This window comes from Scyliorhinus canicula, chromosome 4 (assembly GCF_902713615.1).
Source record: "Scyliorhinus canicula chromosome 4, sScyCan1.1, whole genome shotgun sequence".
Taxonomy (NCBI): domain Eukaryota; kingdom Metazoa; phylum Chordata; class Chondrichthyes; order Carcharhiniformes; family Scyliorhinidae; genus Scyliorhinus; species Scyliorhinus canicula.
Window position 1 is genome coordinate 170417314 of NC_052149.1, and position 26143 is coordinate 170443456.

Here is a 26143-nt window from a genome sequence, read left to right on the forward strand (position 1 = left end):
CTATTACCTGCTGAACTTGCATGGTAGCTTTTTGTGATTTATGCATGAGGACACCCAGATCCCTCTGTACTCAACCTTTTTGCAGTCTTTCTCAATTTAAATAATATTCAGATGCTTTATTCTTCCTACCAAAGTGCATAACTTCATATTTTCCTACATTATATCCCATCTGTAAGGTTTGTGCACATTCACTAATCTATCTATATCCCTCTGGACATTCTTTGTGTCATCTTCACTACTTGCCTTCCCACCGATTTTTGTGTGATTCTCAAACTTGGCAATAGTACATTCACTCCCCTCGTCCAAGTCATTAATATATATCGGAAATAATTGTGGCCCCAGCACTGATCGCTGTGGCATTCCACAGGTTGCCATCCTGAAAATGCCCCTCTTATCCCAAATCTATTTCTTTTATCAGTTAGCCAATTCTCTATCCATGCTAATATACTGCCCTCTGACGTCATGGACTCTCACCTTATGAAGTAGATTTTTGTGCTGTATCTTATCAAACCTTTTGGAATTCCAAGTATATTACATCTACTGGTTCCCCTTTGTCTATCCTGCTCATTACAACCTTAAAAAATTCAAATGAATTTGTCAGACATAATTTCCCCTTCATGAAGCTATGTTGGTTCTATTTAATTATGTTATGAGATTTTACTTGGCCAAGTTTTATCATCTGATAATCTGTGAAGCTTTGGGGGCAATTTTACGGCCCCATTATTCCCAGCACAAATTTCATTATGGACGGAAGTTCCCACGAGAGGGCCATAACGGGATTTGCTGTGGCATTAATCCAGAACATGATGTTCCTCGGCCCTCCCAACAGATATTCTCAGGTTCCTGCGCAGTGAGGGCATTAACCTGATTACCATGGATTTAAATGCATTTAAAGATACAAAATCAGCTAAATGCCACATCTTTGGGAATGTTACATATCCCCACATACATGGCATAAAGCCGACGGTAATGAGTACCGGACTCTGCAAGCTGAGACCCAATGGGGGACCATGACTGGAGTCTCAGAGCCCATTGCAGCCCCTGGGTTGTCGGGGACATGACAGAGCTGTGCCCTGTGTGGTGAATGTGATTCACACTGGATTATAATCTGTATATACATGTGTCTGTATTGTAAGTGCAGTTGCACTACCTGTCCTCCAGGGGGAGTAGCTCTGGGAATGCTCGAGTTGTATGGGGTTTCTCCCTTGGCTCTGCCCAGGACTCCTCCCCCGGAAGCTGCTGTATAAAAGATCAGTGCCACATGGTCAGCCGGCCAGTTCACCGAAAGTTCAATGGCTAACCGGCTGGCTCTGTTGTGAGTATATTAAAACCGCTATTCTAATCCTACAAGCATGTGTCTGTAGAATTGTTGGTTCCTACAATTTAATATACTCAGGAAACAGTCGAAGAAATCATGGAAGCAGCTTTCAAGCCCGGACGCCTAGAACTCGACCCACAGGATGCAGAGGCTAAGGAAATTTTTTCCCACTGGCTGAGATGTTTTAAAGCCTACCTGGCAGAAGCCAGCACCGCCGGAACAATGGAGGAACAAAAACTCAGCCTACTGCACGCGAGGGTAAACTACAGAATCTCCACACAGCTAAATCTGGCGGTTCTTACACCGCAGCGCTGGCAATATTGGACAAAATGTACGTTAGGCCCATTAACGAGTTTTATGCACGCCACATGTTTACGACTCGCCGTCAGTGGCCTACAAAAATGCTAGCCGAGTTTGTAAGGGAATTGAACAATCTTTCCAATGACTGTAATTATCAAGCCGTTACCGCGGCTGAACGTAGGGAGCTTGCTGTGCGGGACGTTTTTGTGGCAGGCCTTAGGTCTAACTATGTGCGCCAAAGACTGCTAGAAAAGGGGGCCCAGGACTTAGACACTACTGTGGAGGCTGCTACCACTATGGAAGTTTCCTTCCGCAGCCTCACCTCGTTTCCCGCGGACCCCACGACCATCAATTGTACGCGAGGCGAGTGATTTACCAAAGTCTGGCTTTAATTGACTAGAACAGAGCTCTGCGATCGCCTACAATGGAAAGGACGATCGTCAGGCGTCTGACCATTTATACCTCGTTAATAGAGGCGGGGTTAACTCAGCCTCTCGGCCAATCGGTCGAGAGGCACATGACCGACCAGGGCCAATGGTAAGCCGACGTTCTGGCCCAATGGCAGACAGGTATGCAGATCATATCACCACAGCCAGTTACTCTGCTGCCCCAGCCAGTTCATCTGCTGCCCCAGCCAGCTACTCGGCTGCTCCAGCCTGCCATTTCTGTGGCCAAAGCCAGCACCCGCGGCAGCACTGCCCAGCCCGATCCGTGACCTGCAGCAGCTGCGGGAAGAAAGGCCACTATGCCAGAGTGTGTCTGGCAAAGAAAGCCCCAGCCTGTAACCCTCCCACGACTCAAAGCACTCGTTCCCTGAATTCACAGGCCTGCAGGCCCCGAAATGCTGCACCCTGTATGCCGACTCCACCCCCACCCGGCATGTGCGACTCATGGGGGCAGCCATCTTGACAATCCTCCTCCATGCGGCCGGCCATGTGAGACTCATGGGGGCGGCCATCTTGGGATCCATCCCCTTCAAACTCTGAAACTCACCTCGACGACTACGAACTCAGAGGGCAGTCATCACGGGGCCACTCCAGCACAGCTGATCGAGCCGCCGACTACCCGCAACTCAGCGCAGTCACCCTGGATCAATCCCGCCCCAAGCACCTACGAAGTTCGATGGCGGAGGTCCAGATCAACGGGTACAGCACGCCATGCCTCTTTGACTCTGGGAGCACCGAGAGCTTTATACATCCAGAGCTGGTAAGACGCTGTTCGCTTTCTATTTTTCCAGTGAGCCAAACTATCGCCCTCGCTTCGGGCTCCCACTCAGTCCAAATCCAAGGACGCACCGTCGCTACGCTCACAATTCGAGGCGCTAGTTATTCAAAATTTAAACTTTATGTCCTGCCTGACCTCTGCGCGCCACTCTAATTAGGCCTGTATTTCCAGTGCTACCTCAAGAGCCTCACCCTCAGCTTCGGTGGGCCCCTGCCCCCACTCACTATCTGCAGCCTAACCACGCTGCGCATCTCCCCCCCTCCGCTGTTCACCAATCTCACTCCAGATTGCAAGCCAGTAGCTACTCGCAGCAGGCGATACAGCCTACAGGGTAGGGTCTTTATCCGATCGGAAGTCCGACGGCTGCTCAGCGAGGGGATCATAGAGGCCAGTAGTAGTCCCTGGAGAGCTCAGGTGGTGGTCGTCAAGACCGGGGAAGAATTTTGCATGGTCGTCAGCTATAGCCAGACCATAAATCGCTTTACGCTCCCAATCCACCAGCTCCCAATCAACCCAGAGGACCGCCACTACACGGCATTCGAGGCCGATGGCCGCCTCTTCCATTTCCTCCGGGTCCCTTTCGGCATCACTAACGGGGTTTCGGTGTTCCAACGAGCAATGGACCGAATGGTAGACCAGTACGGGCTGCGGGCCACATTTCCGTATCTGGACAATATTACCATCTGCGGCTATGACCAGCAGGACCACAACGCCAACCTCCACCGTTTTCTCCAAACGGCACAGAAATTAAATCTCACTTATAACAAGGAGAAATGCGTTTTCTGCACAGACAGACTGGCCATCCTCGGCTACGTCGTGGAGAACGGAGTCCTGGGCCCAGACCCGGACCGCATGTCTTAGAACTCCCCCTCCCTCATTGCCCCAAGGCCCTCAAACAGTGCTTGGGGTTCTTCTCGTACTACGCCCAGTGGGTCCCTCAATATGCGGACAAAGCCCGCCCACTCTTTAAGGCCACACGATTTCCCCTGTCAGCTAAGGCGTGCCAGGCCTTCAGCTGCATCAAGGAGGACATCGCCAAAGCAGCCATGCGGGCGGTGGATGAATCCACTCCCTTTCAGGTTGAGAGCGACGCCTCAGAGGTAGCTCTAGCAGCCACTTTAAATCAGGCAGGGAGGCCCGTTGCATTTTTCTCCCGTACTCTATCCGCTTCAGAACTCCGATACTCCTCAGTCGAGAAGGAAGCACAAGCCATCGTGGTGGCTGTTCGTTACTGGAGGCACTACCTCGCACGTAGGAGGTTCACCCTCATCACCGACCAACGATCGGTTGCCTTTATGTTTGACAACTCGCAAAGGGGCAAAATAAAAAATGATAAAATCCTTCGGTGGAGGATCGAACTCGCCACCTATAGTTACAATATTAAATATCGACCGGGGAAGCTCAACGAGCCCTCGGATGCCCTATCCTGTGGGACATGCGCCAGCGCGCAGATCAGCTGTCTGAAAGCCATCCACGTTGATCTCTGCCATCCAGGGGTCACCCGGCTCGCCCACCTGCCTTTCTCCAACGAGGAGGTAAAAGCGGTCACCAGGGACTGCCCGATCTGTGCAGAGTGCAAACTGCACTTCTATAGACCAGACAGGGCCCACCTGGTCAAGGCCTCTAGGCCCTTTGAACGCCTTGCGATCGATTTCAAAGGGCCACTCCCCTCCACTAACAAGAACATTTATTTCCTCAACATCATCGACGAGTTCTCCCGATTCCCTTTTGCCATTCCATGCCCTGATATGACCTCCCACACAGTCATTAGGGCCCTGCATAGTGTCTTCACCCTGTTCGGTTTCCCCAGCTACGTGCACAGCGACCGGGGTTCGTCCTTTATGAGCGACGAGCTGCGTCAGTACCTGCTCGACAAGGGCATCGCCTCGAGCAGGACTACCAGCTACAACCCCAGGGGGAACGGACACGTGGAGAGGGAGAACGCGACGGTCTGGAAGACCGTCCTACTGACCCTCCGGTCTAGAAAACTCCAAGTCTCCCAATGGCAAGAAGTCCTCCCAGACGCGCTCCACGCAATCAGATCCCTCCTCTGTACAGCTATAAATCAAACCCCTCACGAGCGGCTCTTCATTTTTTCTAGGGGCACTACCACGGGAGTCTCACATCCGGCGTGGCTGAGGACACCAGGCCCGGTCCTCCTGAGGAGCACGTCAGGGGGCACAAAACTGACCCCCTTGTTGAAAAGGTGCGCCTCCTCCATTCCAACCCCCAGTACGCATTCGTGGAGTTCCCGGATGGTCGCCAGGGCACAGTATTCCTTCGGGACCTGGCACCCGCTGGATCCAGCCCCCCCTACCCCCGCTGAGGAACCCCTTACCCCGTTCCCTATGCTGCCGCCCCCTCGCTCCCCCGATTCCGCAAGCTCACCCCACCGGTTCCACGAGCCAGAACCAGCCCGCCCCCAGCGCCCCCAGTCTCCGGTCGAGCCAGAGGTGTATAAAGTTCGGACGGGACCCGCCCCGGAGTCTGCCATCGTACCCCAGCTCTCAACATCCACCCAGCCACCGCAAGAGGCTGAAACCCCGGTGCTCCGCAGATCAAAAAGAACAATTCATCCACCGGACAGACTAACTGTGAGCCACCGCCCCCACTGGACTCGATTTTTTCACAGGGGGTGAATGTGGTGAATGTGATTCACACTGGATTATAATCTGTATATACATGTGTCTGTATTGAATTGTTGGTTCCAACACCCTGGCATGCTGGTAGTGCCAGCTTGGTGGTGCCAATCAGGTAGACTCTGCCCAGTTAACACTGCCAAGGTGTGGTGCCTGAATGTCCCAATGCCAGCTAACATTGTCTGGGAGGTCATGCTGGTGAACATTGGAGATGGGAGGTATGCCAGCGATTAATGAGGGTGGGGGAAACATGATTTCCTTTGTGGGGGGGGGGGGGGGGTGGGAGGACTTTAAATGATATTTGAGTTCAAGGCATCCTGGAGCTCTGTGAAGCCGGGCTTGTCAGGGTTTTTAGGTTCAGTGCCTCACAATGAAGGTGCAAAACACGCACCCCTTCAAAAAAATGGCAAAGTGTGGGGAGACTGATACGGAAGATCTGCCTGTTTTGAGAAACAAGCTGGTTTTCAGTCAGATGCTAACACTTCTCCATTTTATTCGGAAAATTCCACCATTGACCCAGAGCTGGGATTGAACCTGGGACCTTGGCGCCGTGAGGCAGCAGCACTAACCACTGAGCCATCGTGCTGCCCTAAATTCCGCCATTTTTTTTGTGCATGCCTGGGAAAGTTGTGTGCGTGATTTTCTGCATTCGGCAAAAACTGGAAATATTCATACATTTTAAATCATTTTGTTAATCGGTTCTGCATCTTTACCTTAGTGAGTTTTTAAACAAAACAAACTCCATAATTGTTAACTGAAGAATCTGCCTGACTTATCTCTTACACCAAGCTATACACAGTTAAGTTCATATTGAATTGGCAATATCCCATCTTTTTTACAATTCAAATCCAGGAGTGGGACCAAGAGAGGAGTCAGTTCACCCCTCCTAACATAGTTGTGACAATTATTTGGGGCCTTTTTTGGGTCGAACCCACAAACAAACAAGAATCATTTGTAGTGGGTACTAAGTTAACCGCTAGACATAAATTGAAATACCAGTAGATTCTTCTTGTATGCTAGAGAAATACCCTGGGCAGGATTCTCTGAAAATGGGGCTATGTCCCCACGCTGGTGGGAAAACCGCCACCACCGACTCTGGCATTAACGGCCCCCCAAAGTGAGGAATTCTCACCTTTCTAGGGGGCTAGATTGCCGCCAGAGTCGTCACCGCTGCTCCAGCCGGCGCCGAAGGGCCGCGCGAGTTCCTGCTAGCGAGGAATGGCCGACGCGACCTTGCGCATGTACAGAACGGCCAGCATATTTCCGCAGCTGCGCGGGAGAACCCTTCTTCGCGCCGGCCCCCGGGCAATATGGCAAAGCCCTACAGGGGCTCGGCACGGAGGAAAGAAGGCCCCCACGGAACCAGCCCGCCTGCAGATCGATAGGCCCCGATCGCGGGCTGGCCACCGTGGGGTCCCCCCCCCCCCCGGGGTCAGATCCCCTCACGCTACCCCAAAGACCGCCCCTGTACACGTACCTGCCAGGTCCCACCGTGCGTGAGGTGATTACTTCACACCGGTGGGACTGGCCAAAACTTTATGACCACTCGTCTCACCGGGGCCCAGAGAATTGTCGGGTGGGCCGCTGTCAACGGCCCCCGACCAACGTGGCAGGGATCCCACCAGCCCCTGAAAAACAGCGCCAGAGAATAGGGCAGCCGGAGTCGGGGCGGGATTCGCGCCTCCCCCCGGGGATTCTCCAACCCGGTGCAGTGTCGGAGAATCCCGGCCCATACTAACCAAAATGTCCACATTTGAGGTTAGAGTTTTTGAACAAAGCAGAATAACCTGTAAGAGTTTACAGGCAACGTCTCTGAGAGCTCTAGAACCTGTGGGCAGGATTTCTAATCCTGTCCTAATCCATCTAATCCATCGCTCCCAGTGAGAACGGAGAATTTGCCGCTCAGCCAAAACTTAATTCCCTGCAGTGGAAATCATCGGTATGAACGGACAGAGATTTCTGGCCTGTGTTTCCATAATGTGTCTTGTGGCCTTCACATAATGAAATTTAGAAGTTGCTGTATGCCAACGCACAAAATGCTTTTTAAAAAAGTTCAATATATTTATACGGATGCTACAGCTGATAATGCAAATTAACATTCCATATGGCACATCTTTGTAGCAAGTGCCAAAGTACTATCCAACTGACCTTAGGAGTTTTGGTCCGGATCCTAGCACAATTGCTCACTGCTCCAGAACCGGCTGCTCGTCTTGGCTCGATCTCTTCCCCAACTAGAAATTTGCAAGAATTTGGATGCCCAGGTAGTGAGTCATAGAATCAGAATGTTTAGATCAGAGAAGGAGGATTTTCAGCCTCTTGCATCCATGCAACTCTCAACACAAGCAACTTAGCTCATTTTGCAGTACTAACCTTTCACTGTCATCCTGCATTTTGTTTTCAGGCTCTTCCTCCTACCTGGATTCTCCACCTCTCAACAATGGCAGCAGGGTTCCCGATGCAGCAGTGAATCAGGCGTCCAGAGAAAATCCCAATTGCTACTCACTCAATGCTCCGGCCTCCCACTGGCGATGGGATCAGGGTTCCCGCATGGCACTAATGTGGTGGACTTCACGGTGGGCCAAAGGGCAACTCCTTAAGGAAGTTGCCCCCAAAGCCAACCGAGGGCCTCTTCCCCCCCCCCCCCCCACACACAATGTATAACTAGCCCACCCTTCCTCTACCAGACCCTCCCCATCACCCCCGCGACCCCTTAAAAGAGAACACCCCCCAGAAATCCCTGAACAGAGGGACCTCCAGAGACCCCTGAACAGGGGGCCCTCAAGACCCCTGGATTGGAGGACCCCCCCAGAGACCTCTTGAATAGGGGGACCCCCAAATACCTCCTGAATAGAGGGACCGCCTGTCAATGACTCCCTGAATCAAGCGATCCCCCAGAGAACCCTAGCTAAAGGAATTTCCCACAGAGACCCCCAAAATAAAAGGACCCCCACAGAGACCCTCAACTAAAGGAAACCCCACAGACTCCGTCGAAAAGAGGCCCCTGTCTGAAAGTTCCAGAGCAGTCCAGATAAAAGTGGTGAAAAGAATTACTGTTGTAACACTCATCTGGGCATACACTTGCTGGCTCAGACAGAGAAAGCGCCATGTGTGCATTCCTGGAAAGACAAAAGCAGTGGTCTGTGTATAAACCCCTCAGATCCTTTAGCTGCAAGCCATTCTTTCATTTCTCTTCACAGCTGTGAATCTTGCTTCATTCATCTCCCTTCATGGATGTGTACTCTGAAGTGCTGTAACCACAATGTTTACAAACATCAACCACATCAACAAGAACTAAATGCATTCAAACACCTCCCCCCCCCCCCCCCCCCGCCCCCCCTTTCAGGCTTGAGTGACTTTAAGGTACGGAGATGGAAATTGACAGCTCTTAATTCTCTTTAAAGTGGGGGTGGTATGCTAATTCGCAATGTGGGGGGGGGGGGGGGGGGGGTTTGGAAGCTATGGGATCTCGCCATCGTGCCTCCAGCTGAAAATGATGGTCCAATAGTATTTCTCACCATGCACAAGTTTGGATGGCAAGGGTTACTGCATTGCGGAAGCGCAAATAATTCCATTTACCTCCAGTGGCTTAACGCAGTCTTCCAAATCGAGAACCCGGCCCTCATTCAATTTTGAAAAATGTAATTGAATCTGTCTCATGTAACCTGGAATTAAACTCAGAATTTGTCCACAATCAGACATGTTGCTTTGGAAGGGGCAGGCCATGTTAAACACAGCTACATCTGACCAACATTATCATACCTTGTAAGTTATCTGATTCAACACAGGTTTTCATATAATAGCATATCATCTGACTTAATCTGAGCAATATCACGTGGGTCTCTAGTTACTTTGAGATTTTATAACAACATCTGCAACAGTGGAAAATCTCAAATGAACCAAGAATCATTAATGGCTGTGCAGTCTGACATGTTTAATCACCTAAAAGGTAGTTATTCTCTTGAGGTTTTTCGCTTTGGAAGAACAATTTCTGATATTTTTCATGACCCAGACTTTGATTATGAAAACCTGAATGGAGGAGCTTCCACCATTCAGTATCCATTTCAAATGAACTTCACAATTAAATGCAATATATTGAAGGAAAGATGGAAACCAAATGCTCACTTGTATCAAACATGGCCTTGGTTACATTATCAAAACCACAACAAAGGCTTCACAATGTTCTTGAAATTTATTATAGTTTCATTTTCTTCAGTAATGTGCAAACATCCTGAGCATTAACCTACTTGAGAAATTGAAATAAATAAATCAGGGACCAATGATAGTCATGCTTAATGAGGCCATTGTGGCTTTTAACTGAATCATTATGATGCACAGCTTATGCATTATTTTAAAACACTGCAGGAGGCTGATGAGAAAAAGATGCTGCCTGCTACAGCATACATCAGAGGAAGAATCACATATACAATCAACATTATTATGTGCCTAAATGTCAGGCTTCAGATTAAATACAAGAGGTCATGCAATGCCGTTCTTTTATATTACTCTATTGGCAAAAGAGCAATAAGAACATGAGAACCTTCTTTTAATGTAGAAAGCTGTCCTGATTGCGAAAGCACTGCCTGAAAAGATAATAAAAGTAACTTTCAAAATTGAAAATTGGACAAATACTTAAAGGGAAATATATCAGGGGAAAGGAGAATGGATTCAATGAATTGTGCTGTCAGAGAACCAACACATGCATGATGGGCTGAATGGCATCCTTCTTTGGTGCATTGTTCTTTGATGTAAGTAAAGTAAAGCCACCATAATCTCAGATGACCTTAGGCTGCTTTCCCCTTTGAGGGGGGAGCTGGCTGGTGGTGATTTAACCTGGGAATCACCACACCTCAGGCAAGGGGCAAGGTTGAGAAGGCTAGGCCTTCATAAGAAACATCAGCCAATATGGGAATTGAACCTGTGCTGCTGGCCTCACTCTGTATCACAAACCAGCTGTCCAGCCAACTGAGCTAAACCAGCCTGTCACTATACAGTGCACGAAGATGTCAGATGTACCTAGGAGAAAAAGATGTCTTGTCAGAACTTTTATTTGGAGAAATCTTCAACCCACAGCATAATCATCAACATTTGATCATAAAATGACTCACAGGAAAAAAAAATCTATGATCCAAATAACATAATTAAAATATTCCAGTTTCCTTAACATCAGTTTCATATAATGCGGTCTTTAGTTAATACAGCTTGTTTACTATATTACTACTGGCAATATAATAGGTACCTACAGTTGAAAAGTTTAGATCTAAAAGTTGTTTCTATCTTATGATTCCATGACTTACTTTGGGAGCTTATATTGCTCCATATTTTTGCCATGTTGGAGGCCCTCTCTCTGTCTTGATGAAAATTGTGGAAATGGCTAACGATTCTAAGTCACACCTCTGAACATGGCATTTTCCCTTTTGTCAGGGCAGAACTAGAGTTGGGCCACAGTTCACGCATGCACAGTTTAAAGAGGAAGCTGGCCATTTAAAACACCAGCTGTTCTGTGGTGAGGGGAGTTGCCGGGGGGGATTCCGAGGTGTGAGGGTATGGGGGGTGAGATGGAGGTGTTCCATGGCGATGGAGGAGTGGGGTTTCAAATTTTTTTTTTTACATTGCGGCCCCCTTTAAAAACGTTGCCCGATCTTTTCAAAACCGAAGTAGCTCTCATCGAGTCTATCCTGCCAGTATTATATAATAGAACCTTCCCCTTACCATTTTTTTGACAGTCAGCTTAAAAATAGTGAGGGAAAACCCACCTTTGCTGCTGATAGGCTATCCTCCACTGTTACAATAGGGAGATGTTAGGAAATTGGATCCAGAATACAGTACTCTATAAATAACTCTTAGGGCGCGATTCTCCGCACTCACGCCGGTTCGGAGAATAGCGGGCCGTGCAAATTTTCACGGCGACGCAGGTCCGACGCCCTCTCGCTATTCTCCGAACCCCGCACAAACTACACGTCAGCATTCCCGGCAAAGGCCTCGAAAGACCCCCCCGACACGACCAGAATCGCTACTTATTGGCCCCCCGCTATTCTCCGGCCCGGATGGGCCGAAGTCCCGACGTCATCACACACTGTTTTCACGCTGGCCAACACACCTGCTTTTCAAGTTCGTCAACCAGTCGTGCTGGCTGACGAGAGCTTCGAGTAGGTGAGTGCACCGCTCAGCGCACTGCTGGAGTCTGGCCACAACGGGGAAGGCATCCCCGAGAATGGGAGGGGGGTCCAGAGCGGTGGGGAGTGGGGGAGACTGAGGGGGGGGAGTGTGGGAGACTGAGGGGGGGAGTGGGGGAGATGGAGGGGGGGAGTGTGGGAGACTGAGGCGGGGAGTGGGGGAGATGGAGGGGGGAGTGGAGGAGATGGAGGGGGGGAGTGTGGGAGACTGAGGGGGGAGTGGGGAAGATGGAGGGGGGAGTGTGGGAGACTGAGGGGGGGAGTGGGGGATACGGAGGGGGAGTAGGGGAGACGGAGGAGGGAGTGGGGGAGACGGAGGGGGGAGTGGGGGAGATGGAGGGGGGAGTGGGGGAGATGGAGGGGGGAGTGGGGGAGACAGAGGGGGGAGTGGGGGAGATGGAGGGGGGAGTGTGGGAGACTGAGGGGGGAGTGGGGAAGATGGAGGGGGGAGTGTGGGAGACTGAGGGGGGGAGTGGGGGAGACGGAGGGGGAGTGGGGGAGACGGAGGGGGGAGTGGGGGAGATGGAGTGGGGGAGTGTGGGAGACTGAGGGGGTGAGTGTGGGAGACTGAGGGGGGAGTGGGAGAGATGGAGGGGGGAGTGGGGAGATGGAGGGGGGAGTGGGGGAGTTGGGGGGGGCAGTGTGGGAGATGTAGGGGGAGTGGGGGAGATGGAGGGGGGAGTGGGGGAGGTGGAGGGGGGGAGTGTGGGAGACTGAGGGGGGAGTGGGGGAGATGGAGAGGGGAGTGGGGGAGATGGAGGGGGGGAGTGGGGGAGATGAAGGGGGGAGTGGGTGAGACGGAGGGGGGGAGTGGGAGTGTGGGGGGGGGAGTGGGAGTGTGGGGGGGGGGAGTGGGAGTGTGGGGGGGGGGGAGTGGGAGTGTGGGGGGGGGTAGGGAGAGAGTGAGCGAGTGACCCGTCCAACCCCGGTTACAAAATGTCTGCCACCATGCCATGGCGTGCCGGTCACGAGGACACGCCCGCTGGTTGCCCTGTGGCTTATGGCCACAGGCCACTGACGCACCGGTGAAGAGGACGTAGTTAACTGCCCGTCGGATGCAGAAAGTGATCAGGGGTTAGGCTGCCCGCGTGTCAGCAGCGCGACCAGGCCACCGGGACACACAGGTATCCCACAGCAGGCGGCTGCCGAAGTGTCAACTAACGTCCGTCTAACATGTCCCGTTTCTCTGCCCCCCACCACCCTTCTGTAGGTTAGCACAATGTCTGCGAACAGAACGGCTATGTTCTGCGCAGTGGTTGGGGCCGCTGCACTGCATTTGGCGATGCAGCAGCATCCACAGCCACAACCCGCAGTGGATGCAGGGCCAGCTGCAGCAGCAGAGGGTTGGGCCGAGGAGTTGCCAGTCGTCGAGCAGCATGGGGGGGAGGAGGAGGAGGAGGGGGAGGAGGAGAGAGTGAGCGTGCAGCCACGGCGCCGGAGGCAACGACCAAGGCCGAGGGTGCACCGTGTCCGGGTCTCTTTCCTAACAATGACAGACATCGTCTGCAGGAGGAGACTCCGGCTGCGTAGGCGGACGGTGATACATATCTGTCACCTCGTGGCGTACCTCGCCCCACGTGGAACGGGGGGAGGACACGCGATCCCGGTTGCCATCAAGGTGACAGTCGCTCTTAACTTCTATGCGACCGGCTCCTTCCAGTCTCCGAGCGGGGACCTCTCCAGGATCTCACAGTCATCGGTCCACAGGTGTATCCGGGATGTGACCGACGCCCTCTATGCCATCGCGGACCGCTACATCACCTTTCCCGAGGACCAAGCAAGTCAAGACTCACGAGCTCGTGGATTTGCCTGCCTGGCCGGGATACCGATGGTGCAGGGGGCAATCAATTGTGTTCACGTCCCCATGCGCCCACCTGCAGGGGACAGGGAGGTGTTCACAAAGAGGAGGGGGACATACTCCATGAATATCCAGGTGGTATGCGACCCCCACATGAGGATCATGAACATCTGTGCAAGGTTCCCAGGGAGTGTGCATGACTCCTACATACTGGCGCAGTCGTACATCCCTGCGATGTTTGAGGGGCGTCCCCCCCGGCTGAGGGAATGGTTGCTAGGCGAAAGGGGTTATCCGCTGAGGTCTTGGCTGATGACGCCTATACGGAGGCCTCAGACCAATGCGGAAAAACGATACAACGAGGCCCATGCAGCAACCAGGGGTGTGGTGGAGCGCTGCCTTGGCCTCCTGAAGGTGAGATTCAGGTGCCTGGACCGCTCCGGAGGGGCCCTGCAGTACCAGCCCGACAGGGTCGCTTGCATTGTTGTGGTCTGCTGTGCGCTGCACAACATCGCGATGCATAGGGGAGATGACCTGCTGCAGGAAACGGAGGGAGAAGCCAGTGGCAGTGGTGCCAGCACTGAGGAGGATGAAGAGGAGGAGGAGGAGGAGGAGAGGGAGGAGGAGGAGGAGGAGGAGGAGGCTGGCGGAGTGGACGGCGCAGCACGCAGACAGGACCCAGGTGCTGGTGATGTCCAGGAGGCGGCACGACGGACCCGGCGAGGACGGCGGGCACGCAACGCCTTGGTGGCAGCACGGTTCACGCGTCGTATGCGACGTCCCCGCTGAACACCAAACCACCACCTGCATCGCTAGTCGTGCAGAGGGTCAACACACAACTGCCACCACCAGCGCCCCCCCCCCCCCAACCCCTCTCAGTGTACACTACTCCACTTCGACATCACCCTTACCACTGGGTCCAGACGGTATGGTACAACATCGATGGCTGTGTCAGCGGGTGTAATCAGTGCCATGTGGAATGATGACAGCCCGCTCTGCGAAGAGCTGTGAGCTCAAAATTGTTAGAGAGAGTCTGACCCATGGCAATTGTGGTGAATGTGATTCACACCGGATTGTAATCTGTATATACATGTGTCTGTATTGTAAGTGCAGTTGCACTACCTGTCCTCCAGGGGGAGTAGCTCTGGGAATGCTCGAGTTGTATGGGGCTTCTCCCCTGGCTCTGCCCAGGACTCCTCCCCCGGAAGCTGCTGCATAAAAGCTCAGTGCCACATCGTCAGCCGGCCAGTTCACCGAAAGTTCAATGGCTAACCGGCTGGCTCTGTTGTGAGTATATTAAAACCGGTGTTCTAATCCTACAAGCACGTGTCCGTAGAATTGTTGGTTCCAACAGCAATAGCTGAACCATCCATCTTGGTGGCCACTGAGTTCATCACGGACACTCCATCACGTGCCCGCGTGGGCTAGCTGTGGGAGGGGTGGGGGGGAAGGGACTGCACACCCGCCACCAAAGTTTCACCGCTCGTCAACCCCAGCGCCACTCGGTCACCATCACGATTCCTGTGGCTGTGGAACAATCACACGGTATTACAAGTAAGGTGGAACAGTGCGTTTAATGTGAACAAACATTTACAGGTGCCCTAGCCCCTACAACTAAACTGTGCCCTTCACCCGTGCCAACTTACTCAGTGTCTCTCTTTGTTGCCTTACGGGCCCTACCACTCCGTCTAAGTGATTCCCCAGATGAAACAGCAGGAGTGGAGGAGAACTGCTGCGAATTTCCCCCTTCGACTAGTTTCTCCTTCGGCAAGCGTTTCCTGGGGCGACCCGGCCTTGATGGGCCAGGCTGCTCTGCGGGCGTCTCGCGTGACGTTGTGCCACCCTGCTCTGCCTGCTGCCCACCCGATGCACCAGGGATGGGACGGGGGAGGCCGAGAATTCCGGGACATCCCGTGATGGAGTTAATGGGACGGGCCCCGAAACCTCCTCCTCCCTCGGGGAGCCCGGTGGCCCCCGGGCCTCACTTTGGGACAGAGGTGCGAGCGGGGAGGTGCCCCGTCGCGCCACTGACACCTGGCGCTGCCAGTCCTGGAGGCCTGCAACGGTATCCACCAGGATCCGAAGGTTTGCAGAGACAGAGTCCAGGGAGTTAGACATTCCCGCCAGGGACTGTGCGATCTCAACCTGTGAGTGCACGACACCATCCAGCACATGTGTCAGGCGGTTGATGCTCTCCGCGACTGACTGCTAGGACTGTGCCATGGCATGCTGGGACTGTACCATGGCGTGCTGCGACTGGGCCATGACCTGCTGAGACTCGGTAAAGGCCCGCAGCGCGCCGGCAATGTCGTTTTTGCTCTGGTGCATTGCTGCCTGTGAGAGGGCAACCCTGTCGAGGGCCGAGGATGACGCGTGCACATTAAGCCCAACGCCTTGCATAACCTGACCCATTGCCTCCACCGCGGATGCCACCCGTGCGGTGTCGACCTGGGTTGCTGCCATGAGTGGCACCACTCCCTGTTCGTGGACGCGGTTCGACTCCTCTAACAGCGTCTTCAGAGTCTAGAAGACAGCCCTCATCCCGTCATTGTGTCCCTGGGTTTCTTGATGCATCGGCTGTGCGGGTGGGTTGAGAAAGTCCAGGAACTCGGAAAACGGACTCCGCCAGTCCGGGCCCTTGGCTGCTCCGACCTCCACCTGCTGTACCTGCTCAGCTGTGATGTGCGACCCAGACTGTGACCAGGAGCCTCATCACTAAATAGGCCAGCCGAGGTGAGTGTCTCTGGGATGGTGGATGGTGCGGGAGATTGCTGTGCCGCAAGCTCGAGGTCGTCTTGGTTTGACGCCTCCTCGATGTCATCAGCTCGATGAGAGGCCGCAGGGCGTTCGCGGGCCATTTCTCTCTCTTGCTGTGTCGCCGCCCTCTGGGCGTCCTGCTCCACAGATTCGGTTGGGGAGGATGGGACTCCCCGGTGATCGGGCACCCTCTGTCGTGCGGCCCCGGGTGAGGTGGGGGCAGATGCCTGTGTCCGCCTGGAGGCAGACGGCCCTGGTCGTTCGGCATCACGTCCTCGGGAAGAGAATGAAACGGGTTATTTAGATTCGCTCGGCCGGGCGCTGGACGGTTCCAGTGGGCAGGGTGTGAAGGGACAGAGGATGGGGAGGTGTTCCAGTGGGCAGGGTGTGAAGGGACAGAGGATGGGGGAGGTGTTCCAGTGGGCAGGGTGTGAAGGGACAGAGGATGGGGGAGGTGTCCCAATGGGCAGGGTGTGTAAAGGGACAGAGGATGGGGGAGGTGTCCCAATGGGCAGGGTGTGAAGGGACAGAAAATGTGGGAGGTGTCCCAATGGGCAGGGTGTGTGAAGCGACAGAAGATGGGGGAGGTGTCCCAGTGGGCAGGGTGTGTGAAGGGACAGAGGATGGGGGAGGGGGGGTGTTTGTCATGCAGGGTTGTCTCACGTGTTGCAGCTCCGCCAACCTCACATTGCGCGATCTCCCGGGTGGCAGATCCCCCAACAAGGTCCAGGGCCCTCTGCTCAAACGTGGTGAGGGGCCGCAGGATGGGCGAACCCACTCCAGTCTTGTTCCGCTCACGGGTGTTGTGAGCGGTCTTGTCCTGTTGGGGGAGGGGGCATAGGTAGATCATTACAATACGGCAGGTATCAGCAGTCCGTTCAGATACTGGCACAGTTTGGGGGGCAAGTTGTAATAAGACCATTACATCTCTCCACGGGGGCCAGAGCGCTGGGTCTGTGACAACTTTGTGAACCACCCTCAACTCACTCTACCCCAATCCCCCTCCACTCCCCGTGCCAGGGGGGGGAGATGGGTGATTAAGTAAAGGGGGGGAGGGATGGTTGTGACCCGGGGGCACCCTCTTGGCACTTACCCTGGCAGCCCTGGTGAGGTCGTGCATCTTCTTCCGACATTGGTCAGCAGAGCGAGGGGTCTGCCCCACAGCACTGATGGCAGCAGCCACCTCACACCAGGCCTGGCGCACCTCGCTGGCAGGGTGGCGATGCCCTCTACGCTGGCAGATGATGCCCCTCCTCTGCTCGATTGATTCGAGCAGCATCTCCACATCAGCCTCAACGAATCGCGGGGCTGCTCTCCTCAGCTCCGACATCTTGGCCTACAGTTTCTGTGCTCGCCCGCGCCTTTTTATGGCGTCGGGCGTCGTCACGTGAGCATGTTCGTAGCGTCACCGTGTTCCGGCGTCGTCGCGCACGTGATTGATGCGGCCCCGTTCCTATCCTATTTCCCGGACGTGAATACCTCGGGAAATGGGCCGTGTCGGGCCGTCGCAAAATTCGGCCGTTTTCACGGCCAACTTCGCGATTTTCCGCGGGTGTGGAGAATCGCGCCTTTAATCTTTCCTTGCAACATCCATAAGACAAAAAATAACCCCTTTTACAGAAAGACATTAGGTTTAACTTCACTACTGAGAGCATTAACCACTTTGAAATCACCAAATGAACATTCATAAGCTTGCAGAGATTCATACACACCTTACTGTGACTGCAGCTTCTCCAAATCTCAAACAAAACTAAACACACCCTGTAGCAGACAACCCAAAGCGAAAGTAAATGCAGACAGACAGCCCAGTTCCACTCACCCTCTGACATCACTGATAAACACAATCATTTTTTAAAGGTACATCCACTACAACTATTTTATAAACACCCATTTCTTAAAGGTACTCTCACATGACAATACTCATAGTTCTTTTGTGTAAATGGGAGTCGGAAATCAAAAGCATAGATAGTCCTGGATACCCCAGGACAGAACCATTGTTTGAGGGGCTGGGCGGAGCTTAGAGAGAGAAAAGAACACTGTTTATACAGGTGGGGGCAGAAGGATTTGGAAGGCCACAGGGAGAGGTCATGAAAAGCTGACACAGAGCCTGGCTTTCGAAAAGCGGTCTGAAAGAGCTGCATTACTAGAAGGAATATGCTCTATGAATGCAAGTATCATTTTTGCCTGTCTATGTAAGTGGAGCATAGAGCTGTATGTTCATTTTACGTGCTGCTTAATAGGAAATCATGCATTAGGCTTAAAGGATACATTTAAGCTGTTCATGTTAGGTTTGAAGTTTAAAAGGTGAAATATTGTTTTTTCTTTTGTTTCAATAAAGCTTTGTGTGTAAACATTACCAAGCCCTGTTTCTTATGCAATCATTCCTCGAGCGAATCGATCTTCCTGCAGTCCTACAAAATTTTAAAAAACGTTGCGGTTCTGGTCCAGTATCTCGCCACTGTTGGGATCTGACCAGGTGTCCGTTTAGCCATAAAATTGCTAAATTCCACTTTGGACATTATTTTTCTAAAGTTTTGACATCCATTCCATTCCCCAGATAGCTACTCACGATGGTGAAATAGTATCATCTGTTGAAACCTCATTGACAGTCCCCAAGTTTAAAATCATCGTCTCACCTACAGATCACCCCAATCATGAACACCTAACAGTCCTTATCCTTTTACAGAAAGTTATTAATTCCTAACCTTTTAGCATTAAAATACATAAGAACTAAAACAACATATTTACATAAGCATTACCTTAGATAACATTTATCCATTATAGGAACACAAAAAAAACAAATATTGCTTTTATAAAAACTATCCCAAATTCAAATGGTGACATCATACGCTGAGGATGTGTTTAATTTATCTCTTCAAACAACAAAAGCAGTTTTATTTTTTCTTGATACCCAAAAATCCATCCTCATTATTTTTCAATTACCTTTGATTGGTCAAAAAATGTAATTTGTTTATCCCCTCAAACTTTAAGTAACTTTCTCTTTTAAATGAGTTGCTATGGCAAGCACTCAATTTATTTAATCAATTCAATTTCAGGAGCAATTGTATCCAGGCATGGCAATTTAAGAAAAAAAAGTCAAATGAACAATAGTGCCTGTGGGTGGTATGGAAGTTAAGTGTAACTAATCACAATAACTTCAGCTCCAAAGGTAACAAAGAATAACAAATAAGTCTGAATAAGTTAACCTTTTTTTAAAAAAAGGCAATGCCTTTGTCGTCAATGTTGTGATAAACAATCTTGAAGTCTGGAAGCTATAGGATTGCTTGTTGTCTGTAATTCATGATCCACCTCTTGTTAAGCAGAAAATATATAAGCCAAATTAGTTAATGTTGGTCGAGGTACAATTTGTCAATTAAAACAAAGTCCTAATCTCCACAATATATAAATTCTTAATCAGCAAATTAGTTGTGTAGTGAACTAAGCTGCTAAACTGAAAATAGTTAAATCTCCATTGGAAAAAGAGGCAGAACAGAAGTTTTCAAATGTAATGCATCAACATTACCCCTTTAAATAACTAAGGAACATAGGCTCTCTCCTGAAAGAACACTGTAAATTCCAAGCTTTAAATCCCTTTTACTGACAATTTGATCGAAGAGTAACCAGGTTTATTCCATGCTGAAACCATTTATTTCCATACACTTTGATCTTAAAATTTTCCATTCACTTCATGAGAATTTTGTTCAAAGTAACTTCCTAAATGTTGCTCGTTATTACTCTATATGTGTATGTATATCTAGAGCAGTGATTGTGGCCAGCAAACATAGAATCCCTGCAGTGCTGAAGAAGGCCATTCAGTCCATCGGGTCTACAAGAACCTCTGAAAAAGAGACCTAACTGGGCTCACACCACTGCCATATCCCCGTAACCGCACATTTTAGGCACTAAGGGAAAATATAGCTTGGCCAATCTTTAGACAGTGGGAAGAAAATGGAACACCCAGAAGAAACCCACACAGACACGGGGAGACTGTACAAACTCCACGCCGTCAACACAGGCTGGAAAGGTAGATTCGACAAATTATACTGAGGTCCCACTTAATATCTAGGTTTCTTTGACCCTGTGTAGGGTCGGAGGGGAGGCGCGAATCCCGCCCCGACGCCGTCTTCGCTATTCTCCGGGGCCGTTTTTCGGGCGCCAGTGGAATTCCCGCCAAGATGGTGAGGGCCACTTACATCGGCCTCCTCTGCGATTCTCCAAGCACTGATGGGCCAAGTGGCCAACAGGTTTTGCCCAGTCCCACTGGCATGAATTACTCAGCTCACGCGCAGCGTGACCTGGCAGATAAGTGTGTGGAGGCCGTCCTGGGTGGGGGTGGAATCTGACCTCGGGGGGGGGGGGGCCTCCACGGTGGCCTGGCCCCCGCGATCGGAGCCTAACAATCGACGGGGGGGGGGGCTAGTTCCATGGGGGCCTTCTTTCCTCCGCGCTGGGTCCCTGCAGGGCTCAGCAATATTACCCGGGGGCCGGCGCGGAGAAGGGAACCCCCGCGCATGCACAGAAATATGCCAGCTGTGCTGCGCATGTGCGGAAATACGCCACCCATTCCTCGCATGCGCAAACTCGCGCCAGCCGTTCAGCACCGGCTGGAGCTGCGGGAAACACTCTGGCGTCAACTAGCCCCCTAGAAAATGGAGAACTCCTCACTTTCGGGGGCTGTTGATGCCGGAGTGGTTGGCGCTGGTTTTCAATCCTGCGTGGGGACATAGCCCCATTATTGGAGAATCCCGCCCAATATCACTACCAGTCATTCGGTTCTAGCTTGTCAACTTCAAGCCCCATATTATGCGAACTTATAAAGTTTAGGGAAGGGTTTCCCAAACACTTTGAGCTGCAGAACCCCGAGTGACCTCCCAGAACGTTGGGGAACTCCAAATATTCCTGTAATGTTGACACCACTTTTTTTTTACCGTGAAATAGCTGCACATAACACAGAAGTCAAACGTAAACAAGCTTTTTCTAGCTATATCTATGCATATTTCACCAATAAAAGATTAGTATTAAAATCTGAAGGCTAACATTCTGTTATCTTCAGTGCGAAGAGTGATGTTGCCTCCTTTGAGCTCTCAACAGCTTGATGTTAGAGGCGTAAAGTCACAAATACATTCGCCTGCAGCACAAGTCCCTCACAGCACCACCCTGGCCATGACCCTCTGACATATTACTCACCAACTCTTGTTGCCTCCTCATCTCTGGTGCCTCTCCTCTCCTGCTGCTCTAGTAGCATTGCCTGCCTCCACAGCGGGGTCCCTGAACAACCACCGGAGTGGCCGCCTGAAATTCCACCATTACCCCGACCTGAACCGCTCCCCCACCTGAACGTCCACCGCTGCCCCACCTAAACCTCTACTGCTGCACCCACCTGACCTTCCACCTACACTTTGCCTGTTGCCACCGACTTCTGACTCCAACTTTCTACTGCTCCTGCAGGCTCACCATTAATCATCTCCTGGGCTTTATGCCCAGAAGCAGTGAGATCAAATAAATCAAATGAATTCTCAGCCAGTAACATCCAGTGCTCCAAGAAACCTTGTGCTGACTGACCTATTTGTTGTCCCTGCTTATAGTTAAATCTGGAGTATTGCATCTGGCAATTGCCAGTCTCGTGGCTGCCTCCAGCATCACGGACCCCCTGGAGATACCTCACGGACTCCCGTGGTCCATGGACCCCAGTTTGGGAACCCCTGGTTTAGGGTTTTGAGGTATAAAACCCTTCTTGTTAAAAACAGCTCTAAGTTCCGAATTTTAAATTTCTAACAGTAGGGCCCTTAGTTGAGCTCAATTATAAGGTAGGAATAACTAGTGTTACTGAATAAAATAGAATTGATTAAGCAAGGTTTTATATAACTTAACAAGAAGCAGTGAAGACAACATAGAATTTTCTCACCTTTCAAAGTCGCAGGAACTTTCGGTGTTGTCAGCACAGACAATCTCCTTCTTCTTTATGTTGAACCATGTCCAAAAGTGTCATACACCAGAAGCCATGCTGTCACTGTGCCAACAAGGGTTCGGATTTCTCAACTTCCATCGCTCAGCTTCCCGTTCATCCTTCCTTTTTTGGAGATGGTCCAAATTCACTCCTCCTATTGGCTAAAGGGTGCAAATTATCTTGTGTCATCTCACCTTTGCATCTCTCGTTTTATGGGTCACAGGCACCAGGAGTTTACATTCCATCACAAACAAATGCACATTTCCTTCCAGCTACAGGGAAGCCATAAATAAAGTTGCATTCTCTTGTCAGAAGATCTTAACCAAAAGCCCATACAAAAGTTATTGGACGTGATTCAATAGCCGCGTTGCACTTAAGTGAGAGTGCGACAAGGCCATTAGATCAGGGAAGAGGCCAAAATTGAGAACCGGGCCGGGAATCAATCTCTTTGTGATCTAACCGGCCCACCATGTTGGGGAAATCAGGATTCTGAGGTAGCGTGACAAGAAACCAATAATCCCATACAATTAATGCAAGGGATCCCCCTATCTAAATGCCTCCCGAGCAAGTGGTCACGTGGGTGGCGATTAGTAGTCCTTTATAAAAATGTGGTGCTGGTGGAAGGCTTGCTGCTGGGACCCGAGGAGATGAGTAGCCATCTTTGCTCCCAGGCAATGAACCTGGGGACACTGGGGTTGATGCCCCGGTGTCTCAGCGCCCGTGGGTCCACCATGCCACCCCCTAGATCGCGTGTTCCCAAACGGGGCAATTATAGCCCCAGCCCGCCTGCCTCACTGACTACCCATAACTCTCACTTACAATAGAGGCCTCTGGCTGCGTGGCTGAAGACAATTACTAATTGGGTTGGGAGTTGACAATCATAGTTTTATGAGCACCACACAGTTTCCAAGTAGGTCCCTGTGTGTCGCCATGCCATGTAGCATGTGGGAGTTATTGCCCAGCATCCCAATCAGACCGTGAAGCCTGGACACTGTGCTTGAACACTGCAGGAAGCAACACCACAAATGCAGCGGCCAAAATGGGGGAATGGGGAAGGGGGAGCAATGGAGGGGTGGAGGGGGCAGCAATGAGGGGTCCCGAGGTGGAGGACACCACTGACTGTCAGTCTCTCACCCTCTCCCAATTCCTGACAGATATTACACGCAATGGATGATATCTTGGACCCTGTAGAAGCTGCCCTCATGGTGCTGTTGGCAGGCCAGATGGCCAGACACCAGATGAGGCAACGGCAGCAGCATCGACAGAGACTCGAGGTGGCAGCCCATTTGCAGGGCCCGGCCCCACAGTCTGAGGACCTGGCCGCCCATCAGGTCAGTGAGGGATCCAGAGGAAGGTCAGCAACAACCCAAAGTTTACATGCGTCACTGGTCTTTCGAACAGATGACGGACAGTATGTGCCGCAGGAGGCTCTGCCTCAACAAGGGAATGATGCGGCAGTTGCGCCATGTTCTTGCAGACTTGGCACAACGTGGTTGAGGACTGTGCTGAGTGCTCGCTCAAGCCCATCACCTGCACCTAGTGCGCCGTGGCAGGGAGGGGAGGGGGTAAGAGGCATCCAGGACCTCCATGGAATTGGTGCCCGGCCTGCATTGCAGAAGAAAGTGCCAGAGGCATCATATTGATCAAGGTCAAGTTTCTAAAATTCTATACATGTGTCCCCCACTGCCCCAAGCCCCCAATGGTGCCACCCTCCCCTCCCCCCACTCCTTTACCTCCAACACACTCTCACCCACTTACCCCATACCCATCTTGCCCACCCCCAGTACCCTCTCAGTGATCCTTGACCTGCTTAGCATTCCGTGCTCTGCCGCTGCATCGAGGTGTGTCCTCCGGATGCACATCAGAGGTGGAGGCAGCCAGCAACGTATCGAGCCCTGTGGCTTTTCGGTGCCCCTGGCGCCGTCCTCAGGAGGTCCTGCGGGAGAATGGACATGTGGTCAGTGGGAGGGATGGGTGCACCGGGACAGAGACATTTAAAAGGGAGAAAGGTAATGCAAAAAGTGAACAATAATCTCTTGTGGAGATAATGGAAGCTGATTACCATTTCAGCAGAAACCATTTCCTGTGAGTTACATCCCAGACATATTTGTGATTTTCCCCTTGCTAAGGGGAAACCCCGCCCACAATTACCAAGAGAGTTCATACTCAGCTGTGCAAAGGGGAACCCGCCCCCAATTACCAAGGGAGTTCATACTCAGTTGCGCAAAGGGGAAATCAAATGGAGCACAATCTTTGGCTCCGAAAGGGGTCATAATACCCACCACTCTCTTGCTGAAAATGTTTCCCTCATATCTCCTCTAAGTCTCCGACCCCTTAACTTAAATCTATGCCCCTTGGTTTTGACCCCTCCGCTAAGAGGAAAAGTACCTTCCTATCCATCCTATCTATTCCCCTCATACTTTTATACATCTCAGTCAGGTCCCCCTGAGCCTTCTCTGCTCCAGGGAAAACAACCCCAGCCTATCCAATTCTCTTGATAGCTGAAATACTCATCCTGATGAATCTCCTAGGCACCGTCTCTTGCGCAATCACTTCCTTCCTGTGGTGACCAGAGCTGCACACAGTACTCCAAATGGGGCCTGACCAGCATTTTGTAAAGCTACAACATAACCTCCCTGTTCTTATATTCAATGCCTTGATTAATGAAGGAAAGAATCCTATAGGCCTTAACCACCTTATCTACCATTTCTGCTGTCATCAGAGATCTGTAAACCCGCATAACCAGGTCCCTTTGATCCTCCATACTTCCTTGGTTCCAACCATTCATTGTATATTCCCTTGCCTTGTTAGTCCTACCAAAATGTATTATCTCACACTTTTCATCGTTAAATTCCATTTGCCACTCTTCTGCCTATCTAACCAGTCGTCTATATCATCCTATAATCTAAGGCCTTGTTCCTCACTTACCACACCATCAATTTTTGTGTCATCTGCAAACTTACTTATCATACTTCCCACATTCACATTAAGATCGTTAATGTTTACTCCAAACAACAAGGGGCACAGCTCCTTTACCTGCGGATCACATCTGAACACAGGCTTCCAGTCATAAAAAGCACCTTCAGCTATCACCCTCTGCCTCCTACCACTAGCGAGTTTAGGATCTAATTTGCCAATTGCCCTGGATCTCTCGGACACTTACCTTCTTCATCGGCCTCCCATGTGAGACCTTGTCAAAAGCCTTACTAAAATCCATGTAGATCACAACAACCATACTACCCTCATCTATACACCTTAGGCTGGATTCTTCAGCTGCACACGCCGCAAGATTGCCACGAATGGGATGCAGACCATCTAAAGGTCCATTGACCTCGGGTGGGAATTTCCGGTTGCTGGGCGGGCGAGGCCAAAATCCTGCCCCTGGTCACCTCTTCAAACAATTCTATCACATTTGTCACACATGGGGCAGGATTCTCTCAGCCTAGGCCGGGCCGGAGAATCACCGGGCCGGGGACGAATCGCGTGACGATGCCCCAATGCCGGTCTCCGGAGAATCGGCGCGGCGCTGGTCAGGGTCGCTCTATGGGGCCCCCCTCCCCCCGCCGATTCTCTGCCCAGGATGGGCCGAGCAACCGTACAAAAACCCGAGACCCGCCGGTGCCGCCGTCCACCTGTGGTCTTACCCGGCGGGACCACGGCGTGCCTGCATCTGGGGGCGGCCTGGTGTGGGGGGGAAGGGGGTCCGGCCCCAGAGGGGGGCCTCTGCTGTGGCCTGGTCTGCAATTGGGGCCTACCGATTGGCGGGCCGACCTCTGGCTGGGGGCCTCTTTTGTTCCACGTCGGCCCTTGTAGCCCTAAGCCATGTTGCGTCGGGGCCAGAGTGGAGAAGGGAGCCACTGCACAGGCGAGCATTGGCACCGGTCCCACTGCGCATGCGCGCTTTGGCATTGGTCCCACTGTTCATGCGCAGACCTGTGGCGCCCATCTGACGCCGGCATCGGCAGCTGGAGCGGCGTGGGTCGCTCCCGT

The 26143-nt window shown here is 51.8% G+C and overlaps 1 long non-coding RNA gene across 1 annotated transcript; it reads right to left on the reverse strand.

The window, feature by feature from the left end:
* Window positions 1–9651: 9651 nt before the first annotated feature.
* Window positions 9652–24093, reverse strand: LOC119964177. The gene is made up of 3 exons (XR_005460271.1): window positions 23960–24093; window positions 22112–22314; window positions 9652–10494 (listed from the first exon to the last, which is right to left on the reverse strand). It is a non-coding gene; the product is annotated as an uncharacterized LOC119964177 (long non-coding RNA).
* Window positions 24094–26143: the final 2050 nt, after the last annotated feature.